At 39.8% G+C, this 12,211-nt stretch overlaps 1 protein-coding gene and 1 long non-coding RNA gene across 4 annotated transcripts in view; one reads left to right on the top strand and one right to left on the bottom strand.

Moving 5' to 3' along the window:
* The window catches only part of RPAP2 (RNA polymerase II associated protein 2), a 137,825-nt gene that overhangs the window by 58,134 nt on the left and 67,480 nt on the right, over window positions 1-12,211 (bottom strand). The window lies entirely within an intron of this gene.
* The window catches only part of LOC134734107 (uncharacterized), a 72,121-nt gene that overhangs the window by 58,180 nt on the left and 1,730 nt on the right, over window positions 1-12,211 (top strand). The window contains exon 2 of the long non-coding RNA XR_010117480.1: window positions 11,142-11,267. This is a non-coding gene — a long non-coding RNA (uncharacterized lncRNA). The remainder of the gene's footprint in view (window positions 1-11,141; window positions 11,268-12,211) is intronic.

The raw sequence follows: 12,211 nt of genomic DNA, 5'->3' as shown, positions 1-12,211 counted from the left end.
TGGTGTGGTGGTGGGCACCTGTAATCACAGCTACCCGGGAGGCTGAGGTAGGAGAATCACTTGAACCCAGGAGGCGGAAGTTGCAGTGAGCAGAGATCACACCGCTGTACTCCAGCCTGGGCAACAGAGTGAGACTCCATCTCAAAAACGAATGAATGAATGAATGAATGAATGAATGAATAAATAAAGTGGTACTTATTCGACACATCCAAAACAACTTCTCTGACGTTCAAGGAGATTAGTATTTGGCTTATATGTGAAAATAAGGTTTTCTCAATTCCTTCTCAAAGTGCCATTAGTACTTAACCTAAATGTCCAAACTTAAACCTAAAATTATAAATAAATGGTGACTACCAGATTTCTCGATCTGTGTGCCTGTATGAAAATAGCAAATGTAAAGAGTTATTACAGAGAAACAGCTGTAAGAGCTGCCCCTCTATCAACTGCCTTAGTTACAAACTATTTTAGGAATAATAACACTTCTCTAGAGAACTTGTAAGGCTAAAATGATTCTATAAATTACTAAACCCAAAAATTAATAAAATTTCTGTTTATAAAGAAATCCTTGGATTAATGAGAAGCTTTAGGTAGGAGGAAACAAACACAAAAGGAGAGCAAGGACATAATCCCACTACATGTTCCTGAGCCTATGGCAAATATTGCTCATCAATCAGGCATTCTTTTCTTAATGAGCTTGGACCTGCTTTGAGAATTCTCAAAACAGACTCTGAACAACCATTTCAACTGTTTAGGGCTGTCTCTTGAGATGAAACCTATTCCCTCCCAGTCTAACTACAAGCCCTAGAGGAACTAGGAACTAGCCCACCGCGCCAGGCCTGCACAACCCAATTCTTTTTTTTTTTTTTTTTTTTGAGACAAAGTTTTGCTCTGTCGTTAGGCTGGAGAGTAGTGGCACGATCTTGGCTCACTGCAACCTCCGCCTCCCAGGTTCAAGCGATTCTCCTGCCTCAGCCTCCTGAGTAGCTGGACTACAGGCGTGTGCCAGCACGCCCAGTTGATGTTTGTATTTTTAGTAGAGAAGTGGTTTCGTCATGTTGGCCAGGATGGTCTCGATCTCTTGACCTTGTGATCCACCCACCTTGGCCTCCCAAAGTGCTGAGATTACAGGTGTGAGCCACCACGCCAGGCCTACACAAGCCAATTCTAATCCTAGCCCTTCCAGGAATGCTTGTATGACTTGGGGCAAGTTGCACCTCAAAGCCTTAGGGTTGATCTATAAAATGGGGCCGATAATACTAAAGTATCTTAAAAGATTATTACAAAATTCAAATGGGATACTGTAGAGGAATAGCTCTTTTTATCAATTATAGTATTGGTTATATTATCAACTAACATTTACCATGTGCTACTTATGAGTACTTACCATGTACTATGTTCTAAACATGAATTATCTCCTTTAAATGTACGGAGATCCTAAGGGATGTAGTTGTCACCTCCATTTAACAGACAAGGAAATAAAGGCATAAAAAATAGAAGTATCTTCCCCAAGTTCACAAAGATAGTAAGTAGCAGGTTGGGGCTTTGAACCTAAACAATTTATCTCAAAAAGCCCAAACTCTTAGCTAATATGCTAGCTTTCATTCTTTGTAGGCTATAAAGTGCCATAAATTTAATTGTTACTTGCTTGACTTATGTGTACTGAGCCCTCAATGAACATGCAGAAGGAATAGAATGATTTAAATTTGCTTTAGAGAACTAGAGGACTACAGATGTAAAAACGGCAAGTAGTTGAGAGGCAGAAGGAAGTGCTGATAGAGAAATCACACAAAGTCTGGTGTCTGGTAGAGACAAGAATATCAACTTGGGGCCTAGAGATTTCTACAGCAAGTCATCAAACAAATAGATAGCAATCCTCAGGCATCTGGAGACAGGATTTCCTGACTATTCTTAACACGTGACCCCTAACTGTTGCTGCATAATTATACTCTTGGAAAGTTTAGTCAGTAAGGAAATAAGATTTCCTTTAATCTTATTTATTCCCTTGTATTTCCCTTTTAATCTTTAACTAAAAAGACTCCTCCCCCACCAGTCCCTAACAGAATATAAATGATTATAGATCTATATAATATGGTTGTCTCTCAGTATCTGTCGGGGATTGGCTCCAGGACCTCCCGTGGAAATCAAATTCTGAGGATGCCCAGGTCCTTGATACAAAATAGCATAGTATTTGCATATAACCTATGCACATCCTCCTGTATACTTTGAATAATTTCTACATTACTTACAACATCTAATACTATGTAAGTGTTATGTAAATAGTTATACTGTATTTTTAAGGGGAAAATGACAAGAAAAAATGTCTGTATGTGTTCAAAGCAGACACAGTTTTTTCTTTCCCTGAATATTTTCATTTTTTTTTTTTTTTTGAGACAGAGTCTCACTCTGTCACCCAGGGTGGAGTGCAATGGCGCTATCTTGGCTCACTGCAACCTCCGCCTCCTGGGTTCAAGCGGATTTTGGGCCTCTGCCTCCTGAGTAGCTGGGACTACAAGTGAGCGCCACCACGCCCATTTTTTTTTTTTTTTGAGACAGAGTCTCACCCTGTCACCCAGGCTGGGGTGCAGTGGCTCTATCTTGGCTCACTGCAACCTCTGCCTCTTGGGTTCAAGTAATTCTCCTGCCTTAGCCTCCTGAGTAGCTGGGATTATAGGTGTCCGCTACCACACCCAGCTAATTTTTGTATTTTTACTAGAGACGGGTTTTCACCATGTTGGCCAGACTGGTCTTCAACTCCTGACCTCAAATGATCCACCCGCCTAGGCCTCCCAAAGTGCTGGGATTACAGGCTTGAGCCACTGCACCTGTCCAATTTTTTGTATTTTTAGTAGAGACAGGGTTTCACCACGTTGCCCAGGCTGGTCTTGAACTCCTGAGCTCAGGCAATCCACCTGCTTCAGCCTCCCAAAGTGCTAGTATTACAGGCGTGAGCCACTGCACTGGCCCTTTCCCTGAATATTTCTAATCTGTGGTTCGCTGAATCCACAGTTGCAGAACTCCTGTGTACAAAGAACTAACTGTATTAGCTTTCTAAGAGTTATAAGTTGAGAAATTATTTTTGGAATTAGGCGATGTATAAATGAATAAATACTGTAATAGTTCCTGTGTATTTCTAAATATTAATCCAGTGGACTACTTTTGGAGTCATGTAAAGTTTGTATTATTTTTAAGATGCTGAACCCTGAAAATCTGATGTATAATATAATTTTATGAATGATTCATTCAAGAGTATTATGATTTGCTTTTATTTCCAAAGTAATTTACATTCAAAATTGAATAAGGTCTATATATAATCTTTATGTTTTCAAGATTCATTTAACATGCTTTATTACTTAATAGCACAGATTCCTTGCCCCATCTACTTTATTTTTATTTATTAAATTTTACTTTATTTCAGTGGTTTTGGGGGAGCAGGTGGTTTTTGCTTACATAGATAAGATCTTTAGAGGTGATTTCTGAGATTCTGGTGCACCCGTCACCTGAGCAGTATACACCGTATCCAATGTGCAGTTTTTTTAATCCCTCACTCCCTCTCACCCATCAACTTTATGTTTTATTACTTAATAGCAATTAACTACCTGCATGCTTTTCCAGTCTGCTGCTTACTGGGTATTTTCTGAATTCCATGTTATCTCTGTAGCAAGAGGCTCTGTCTCTCCTTGCATAGATGAATCAGAAGCGAGATTATAACATTTTATCCGCCTACTATGGTTTTGATCAACTATAAGAATTGGTTGTAGCTATTGCCAAAGATGCCACTAACTATTGGGATTCTTTTTAGGGCACATACTACCCTAATGATAGGTGTCATTGGAGTAACTCGAGTTTAGGACCTATCTGATGTAGAGGTCCAAGCACTGAGCTTGGAGATAAGGTTCTATTTTGAGTGTGCTTTTGTTAGTAGTAACCATGGAAGAGGACTTTGTAAACCACAAAGCACCTAGCAGCACAGTCCCTATATGTGCATAGAACCAGGCCCAATGAAAAATGAACAGACTTAATACCAGAACTGTTCTTTTCATGGTCAATAATGACCTCCTAACTTCCACTTCTGAAAGTCTCTTCTGTGTTCTCTTCCTAGTTAACTGCAATATTGGATGTTTCTGATCACTTCCTCCCTTCCTAGAATTCTCCTCCTCTTAGTCATGGTTTTTCTCCTACCCCTGATTCTTTATAATCTCTCTTGTTGGCTTCTCAATGTAATAGAATAGGTCAATGGACAACCTATGGTCCACAGGCCAAATTGGGCTTTCCATTTATTTCAAATATAGCCATAACCATTTATTTACATATTCCATAGTTGCTTTCCTGCTACAACAGCAGAATCAAGTAGTTGCAACTGTAGTGCCAGCAAAGACAAACATATTTATGATCTAGTCCTTTACCAAAGTTTGCCAACCCCTGTGCTATTATATACAGCTTTAATTATTATTTTTTGAGACCGAGTTTCGCTCGTCGCCCAGACTGGAGTGCAATGGTGCTATCTCTGCTCACGGCAACCTCCGCCTCCTGGGTTCAAGCAGTTCTTTCGCCTGAGTCCCGAGTAGCTGGGATTACAGGTGCGCCACCATCACGCCTGGTTACTTTTTTTTTGTATTTTTAGTAGAGACGGGGTTTCACCATGTTGGCCAGGCTGCTCTTGAACTCCTGACCTCAGGTGATCCGCCCGCCCTGGCCTCCCAAAGTGCTAGGATTACAGGTGTAAGCCACTGTGCACGGCCTTACAGTTTTAATTTAAAATGAATAACTCAGTCATTAATATAATGCTTTATATACTATTGCTCTGATGATTAGAGCAATTACAACAGGAGATGAGAAATCTAAAGGAACCATTTAGCTCTAGGATATTCACGGGCTGATCTATGAAAAATCTCTCCCATACTGTACCACTTACGGATGGAGGATACTTAGTAACCAAAATTATCTCATAAAAGTTCCAGCTGGAGAGAGTATTTTCCCTGGCTCATTCTATTCCAATCATACTGGCCAACCATATCTCAGTTTGTGCTGAGGTTAAATTTGCCCTCACTTTAGAGGCTTGCTTGGGGATATTCCCCCTCAGTTCTCTGCATGGTAGGATCCTTCATGTGATTCAGTTTTGTTTAATGTCAACTTTCCCTCTAAAATCCATCCTCAGTCTCACCTCTCTACTTCCTTTCTTTGCTTTTTCTCCATCATCATTAATAATTGTCTATTTGTTTGCTTGTCTATCTCCATCCAAAAGAATGTGAACATCATGACAATGACTTCATATATTGTGTCCACTGTATCCTTCGTGCCTGTTACACTGTAGATCATCAATAATTACTTGTTGAAGGAAGAACTAGTTTAAGAGGACAATTATTTATTGTGATTACTGAAATGTTTTTCTCCTTCACAAAATTCTCCTCCTCTCATTTGAAAGATTGAGATGAGGCCTTGCTGTGTCGCTCAGGCTGTAGTGCAGTGGTCCGATCGTAGCTCACTGAAGCCTTGCACTCCCGGGCTCAAGCAATCCTCCTGCCTCAGCCTTCAAAGTATTAATAGCTGGGACTACAGGCATGTGCCACCATACCTGGCTACTTTAAAAAAAATTTTTTTAGTGTCTTGCTATATTGCCCAGGCTTTGTCTTGAACTCCTGGCCTCAAGCAATCCTCCTACCTCATCCTCCTGAGAGACTGGGATTATAGGTGTGAGCCACTGTGCTGGGCTCCCCTCCTTTCATTTTTAGAAGAATGGAGGAAACATTTTCTTCATTCCCCCTTCCCCAGGCCACACATTCTGCATCTTCCTGCCAGAATATTTCAGAACATCCATCAGTGAGGTGTGAGATGAGCTTTAAATTCATCAGGCATTAAATCATGACCTACCTCTTGTTACTGAAATTCTCTTCCTCACTTCCATTTGTCCTGGAATTCAGTGTTGTCTGGGAAGCTCTAAGACTGGCTAAGCATGAATAGTGCTATGTGCCACTGAGCAGGCTTAGGCGTTAGCTTTAATTCACTTCCAGAACTCCAAAGGAAACTGTAGAGCAAGGGGCTGGGCCTGGAGTGGTTGCTTGGTCCCTTTCTCAGGAACAAAAGTACCTAATTAAGCCTTATAGGTGAAATATGAAAGGAGAGGAAATTCTTTTCATTCTAAATGATATGAGATTTACTTGGCCAAGGGAAGAAGCAATTTAGGATATCTACATAAAGTTATTTTTTAATTGGCAAATAAAATTGCATATATTTAAGGAGTACAACATGACGTTTTGAAATATGTGTACATTGTGGAATGACTGCATCAAGCTAATTAACATATGCATTACCTCATATACTTATTTTTATGTGGTAGGAACACTTAAATCTATTGTTTTGATGATGATAATAATGGCTAATATTTATTGCTTTCTAGGTATCAGATACTTCTTTTTGTTTTGCTTTTTCTGTTTTTTTTTTTTTTTTGAGACAGGGTCTCACTCTGTCACCCAGGGTGGAGTGCAGTAGTGCAATCAGAGCTCACTGCAGCCTCAATCTCCTGGCCTCAAGCAATACTTCCACATCAGCCTCCCAAAGTGCTGGGATTACAGGCATGAGCCACTGCACCTGGCCCAAGTTTTTTTTTAAGATTCCACATATAAGTGAGATTGTGCAGTATTTGTATTTGTGCCTGGCTTATTTCACTTAACCTAAGGTCCTCCGGATTCACCCATGTTGTCACAAATAACAGGATTTCCTTCTTTTTAAAGCTGAATATATGCCACTGTTTATATGTATATAATATATATACCATATTTTCTTTATTCATGTATCTGTTGATGGACACTTCGGCTGATTCTGTATCTTGGCTATTTGTGAACAATGCTGCAATGAAAATGGGAGTGCAGATGTCTCTTTGACATACTGATTTCATTTCCTGTGGATCTATCTTATCTATCTATCCATCTGTCTTATTTATCTACCTACCTACCCATACACCCACCCACCCTTCAGTGGGATTGCTGGATTATATTGTAGGTATATACATATATTTTTTTGAGACAGAGACTCACTCTATTGCCCAGGCTGGAGTGCAATGGCATGATCTCAGCTCACTACAAACTCCACCTTCCAGGTTCAAGCGATTCTCTTGCCTCAGCCTCCTGAGTAGCTGGGATTACAGGCACACGCTACCACACCTGGCTAATTTTTCTATTTTTAGTAGAGACAGGGTTTCACCATGTTGGCCAGGCTGATCTCGAACTCCTGACCTCATGATCCACCCACCTCGGCCTCCCAAAGTTTACAGGCATAAGCCACAGTGCCTGGCCTATTTTTAATTTCTTGAGGAACTTCCACATTGTTCTCCATAATGGCTGTACTAATTTACACTCCCACTGACAATGTTCAAGGGTTCCCTTTTCCAGGTATCTTCACCAATGCTTGTTATCTATAGGTCTTTATTTCGGTGTAATTCTGGCTATCACTCTTCTTGCATGGGGTATATTTTTATTTTTTTTAGGTAAATGAGAATAGCAGAAAGCATCAGCAAAATGAAGACTCAACTGTTGTGGGGATTTATACTCCCTTTCATTCTCCTTCTATTAAGAATTAAATGAGACCCAAAGCCCCCACCCCCGTGTTTTTTTTTTAAAGTCTCACCAAAGTAAGCAGAATAGACCCTTCATTAATATAGTGATTTGGTCTCTTTTCACAAAACTGCTAATAAACTACCTTCATGATTTTGAAGGATGGAGATTCTACACTTCTATGTGTAGCATGCTGCAACAGTTAATAAACCCTAAATTCTAGACATTGTTTCTCATATATAATCTAAATGTCTCTTGCAGAATTTTATTTTCTTCTTCGTGGAACTTTTGTGGGTGTTTTTGGTGGGGGGGTACAAAAGCTCTTGAAGTTACTCCTTCATATTCTTGAAAATGGTTCTCAGTTAATTCCAAGTCTTTTTAATCTTTCCTTATAGATGCCATCTCACTACTCCCTATTGGGATTGGTGTTTGCAGTGGTGTTCTTTCCTATACTCACTTCTAGCTTATCATTTTCCTAAAATGTAGTGCCCCATAATATAAATATTGTCCAAACTGTCCAAATTCAGTACTTCAAAATATAAAACAAAACATGTCCAACCCCACAGAAATATATCATAAAATAGACTGGGGGCAGTGGCTCATGCCTGTAATCCCAGCACTTTGGGAGGCCGACGTGGGCGGATCACTTTTGGCCAGGAGTTCAAGACAAGCCTAGCCAACATGGTGAAACCCCATCTCTACTAAAAATACAAAAATTAGCTGGGCATGGTGGCGCATGCCCGTAGTCCCAGCTACTTGGGAGGCTGAGGCACAAGAATCACTTGAACCCTGGAGGTGGAGGTTGCAGTAAGCTGAGATCGCGCCACTGCACTCCAGCCTGGGTGACAGAGCAAGACTCTTGTCTCACAAAAAGAGAAACATATAAAATAAAAATGTTTGCTTTCAGGTTATCTTTGAAGTACAATTGCAAGATCTTACCAAACACCTGCTTCCTCTTTTTTTTGTTAAATTGACTCCCCAGGCTCCTCTTTTCTCCTTATTCCTTTATCTGTGCAGTATAAATTATGATATACTAATTACTTACCTGTTTAATTTTTTCATTAATGAACAACTCCTACCCCATTATACAATGAAAGGGACTCAAGCCTCTATTCCAATCTTGCAACTTCTAATAGTGAATATCAAATAAAACCAGGATGGGAGTGGTGACTTACACCTGCAATCCCAGTGCATTGGAAGGCTGACGTAGGAAGACTGTTTGAGGCCTGGAACTTGAGACCAGTCTGGGCAACAGAGCAAGACCCCATCTCTACTGAAAATAAAAAAATTAGTTGAGTGTGGAGGTGCACGCCTGAAGTCCCAAGAAGAGGCTGAGGCGGGAGGATCGGTTTCCACAACATGTAAACTTGACCCCAGGAGTTCAAGTTTACAGTGAGCTATGATCATGTCACTGTACTCCAACCTGGGTGAAACAGCGAGACAGACCTTGTCTCTAAAACATAAACAAAACAAACAAAACCCCATAATAACATGGTGGGCCCAAATAACTTCTATGTAAATAAAAAACAGTAATTTATACTACAGCTGATATTTAATGTGTTTTATGCAGGAAATACTTATTAAAATAACCAGCAGAGAATGTGATTGGCTATAAGTAAAAACAAAAGATTTCTGTTGAAAGTTATTTCTTTCAAGTGGTTTTAAGTAGGAATAAAAACCTCAAAAGGTGACACTTAAGATGGCTTAACACAGGCTATCTGCTGGTGAATATAATTTGAAAACAACTCACATAATAAAAACTTACAATGTATAAATCACAAACGAGGAAACTGCGCATGAAACCTCCACCGATTGAAACCTCACTTCTGAAAAGACAGATATCCTTCTATAACAATTCTTTACCATATGGTAAGTGGCGTAACAACAAAAGCAAAAAGCCAAGTGTCAAACTGCATCTTATTGATAAGACCTTTATTTAGCTGACTGCTCCACATATGCTACACATCAAAAGGAAAGAATGTAAATCAGGTTAGGACAAGTACCCTCCATTTGTTATTACTGAGCTATCAAACAACATCTGGTTAACCGGAATTATTATATACAGTAGTAAGAAGAGTTTCCAAGTTTGGGCAAGATAACTGAATCAAGAGAGAGATTTTTAATTAAAAGTTGGCATTTTTATTAAAACCTTCTATCCAAGGATTTAGAGCTGTACAAACTCTTGACTAAACCTCAGAAGTAAGGTACCCATAATTTTGGAAGTCACCAGTTTGTATTCTGTCAACAGAAAAATACATATAAAGAGTTAAAGTTGTGGTTTATTGAGCAAGTGGAGCTAAACTGATGAATCTCTATGTTATTTATGTCGTGGAGTACAATAAAAGTTAGTAACAAACTTGGATTTCTTTTTTTGAGACGGAGTCTTGCTCTGTCGCCCAGGCTAGAGTGCAGTGGCACGATCTCGGCTCACTGCAACCTCTGTCTCCTGGGTTCAAGCGATTCTCCTGCCTCAGCCTCCCGAGTAGCTGGCATTACAGGTGCCCACCACCATGCCTGGCTAATTTATATATTTTTATTAGAGATGGGGTTTCAGCGTGTTGGCCAGGCTGGTCTCGAACTCCTGACCTTGTGATCCACCCACCTCAGCCTCCCAAAGTGCTGGGATTACAGGTGTGAGCCACCGTGGCCAGCCGTGAACTTGGATTTTTAAGTGGCCTTCCCCATTCTGGTCCCTATTGTCTTGCTCACTGCACTCATACTGAACCACTGGAAACTCCATGCTGTAGCTCCACAATCTGAATTATCCTTTCCTGAATAATCCTAGGTGATATGTGTGAAGATCACATCAGGCACCTTCCTAAAATGATATAGCACAGATAGCCCCAAACCTGACTTTCAAAACTGGGCAGAAGTAATAACTCTCTCAAAGAAGGATTTTCCTGAGTGTTCATAATTTATTTCCAAATTTGCAAAATCAAACGAGTAGGCAGTTGTAAAACGACACGGAACAACACTCCTCATACTCAACATAATCTTACAGAATAAAGAGCTGTGAGAATGTCTATGTGAATAAAATGTCACCAGAAAGCATGCTTCTGTATGGTTTGGGGTTGGAGGAAAGGACAGGAAGTGAAAGGCCACACACTTTTCTGTACCTATCAGATTTGAGAAATTACTGGGTTCATGCAGAGTTCTGCTGCAGTAGGGAAACCTGTTCTGCTGATTACCATGCATAAAGGTGATGAAGATGTAAAGACTGCTAAAAGATAACATTGGGCTTAAAAGAAAATTTTTTTAAACACTCACTGTCTCACCCTTCAGAAGTTAGGGCTGGGAAGGAGAAGGTAGGAAGACTATTTCTGTCAAACAGCCATACCTTCAATGTGTACATGCACAGGCACTATGTTTATCACTTTAACCAATTAAAAAAAATGGGTATTATAATACCTGACACTTAGAAGGCTTACAATCGAACAAATGCAAAAGCCTTCTGGGATAGATGAGGCACTAATTAATAATGGGTTGGGTAAGTAAACAATCTAAAAGATGAGGTTTAACAGCTTAGTCTTATTTTAGAAGGCTATACGGTTATATTTGAGGAAATCACACTTAATTTTCCCAAATGTGTTTTAGGTGCAACCTATCCAGTCCGTTTCCTTTTGAGAGCTGAAGAACCTGAAGCTTTGGAGATGGTAAAGGAATTATCCAGGGTCATACTGGCTAAGAAGAGTGCTAAAAGTGGAGACCTTTATCACAAAGGTATCTTGTTTATTTGCTTATCTATCAAGCCCCAATATTTTCTTCCTGCATGACAGTAACAACGGTCACCTTACCCATATTTTATCTTCTTCTAAAACTTGAGTAGAGATTTTTCCCTTTTCTACAAGAACAAGTGGTAAATGATAAAGGATTAAACCAAAATACCTGTTTGCACACCCATACAACCAAAATTGAAATGAAGAGCTGTGACCAGTAACACAAAGGGTCAAAATGTCACCTATTTTCAGAAATTGCAGGGCTCCATACAAACCCCAGACATTTTACAAAATGCCTCTCTCAGATATTGAAAAAAAAATTCTGATATATACTTTCAAAAGGAATTTTATCTGTATGTTAGATAAAATATACAATATATCCTGCATGCTCCTTAGCATGAAAGTAATTACAATTTCATGTTTAATATTAACTCTTTCTCTACCTTGCTTGTTTCTTATTGAGGAAGAGGCAGAAGATTCAACTCCATTAGTGAGACTCTGAAAACATCTGTCTCATCTATGGCCCCTGGCTTCCTCTGCAAAGTAACACAATAGCTCTCTGGGCATAGAGAAAGAACCTGTCACCCTGTTGAAGAGTTTTTGTTTTTCCATAAAATAACATGGACTGGGCCACATGCATAGCTAACTACTTTGTGGTACTTTGCTAAACCGCTGTTATTGATGTTGTTTTTCAGTAAACATGGTTTTATAATTGACAAGGAAATACATGCCAAGAGGTCAGAGCTAAATTTAAAATTCAGACACTTTTTTTAAGAGACATGGTCTGGCTCTGTCACCCAGGCTGAGGTGCAGTGGTGCAGTCACAGCTCACTGCAGCCTCGAACTCCTGGGCTCAAGCAATCCTTCTACCTCAGCCTCCCAAATAGCTGAGACTACAGGCAAGCACCACCACATCCGGCTAAAACATTCAGATACTTTAAAATGGAT

The sequence above is a fragment of the Symphalangus syndactylus genome, chromosome 12, assembly GCF_028878055.3.
Source record: "Symphalangus syndactylus isolate Jambi chromosome 12, NHGRI_mSymSyn1-v2.1_pri, whole genome shotgun sequence".
Taxonomy (NCBI): Eukaryota; Metazoa; Chordata; class Mammalia; order Primates; family Hylobatidae; genus Symphalangus; species Symphalangus syndactylus.
Note: the sequence above shows the minus strand (reverse complement) of the source record. Positions and strands in the feature narration are given on the sequence as shown.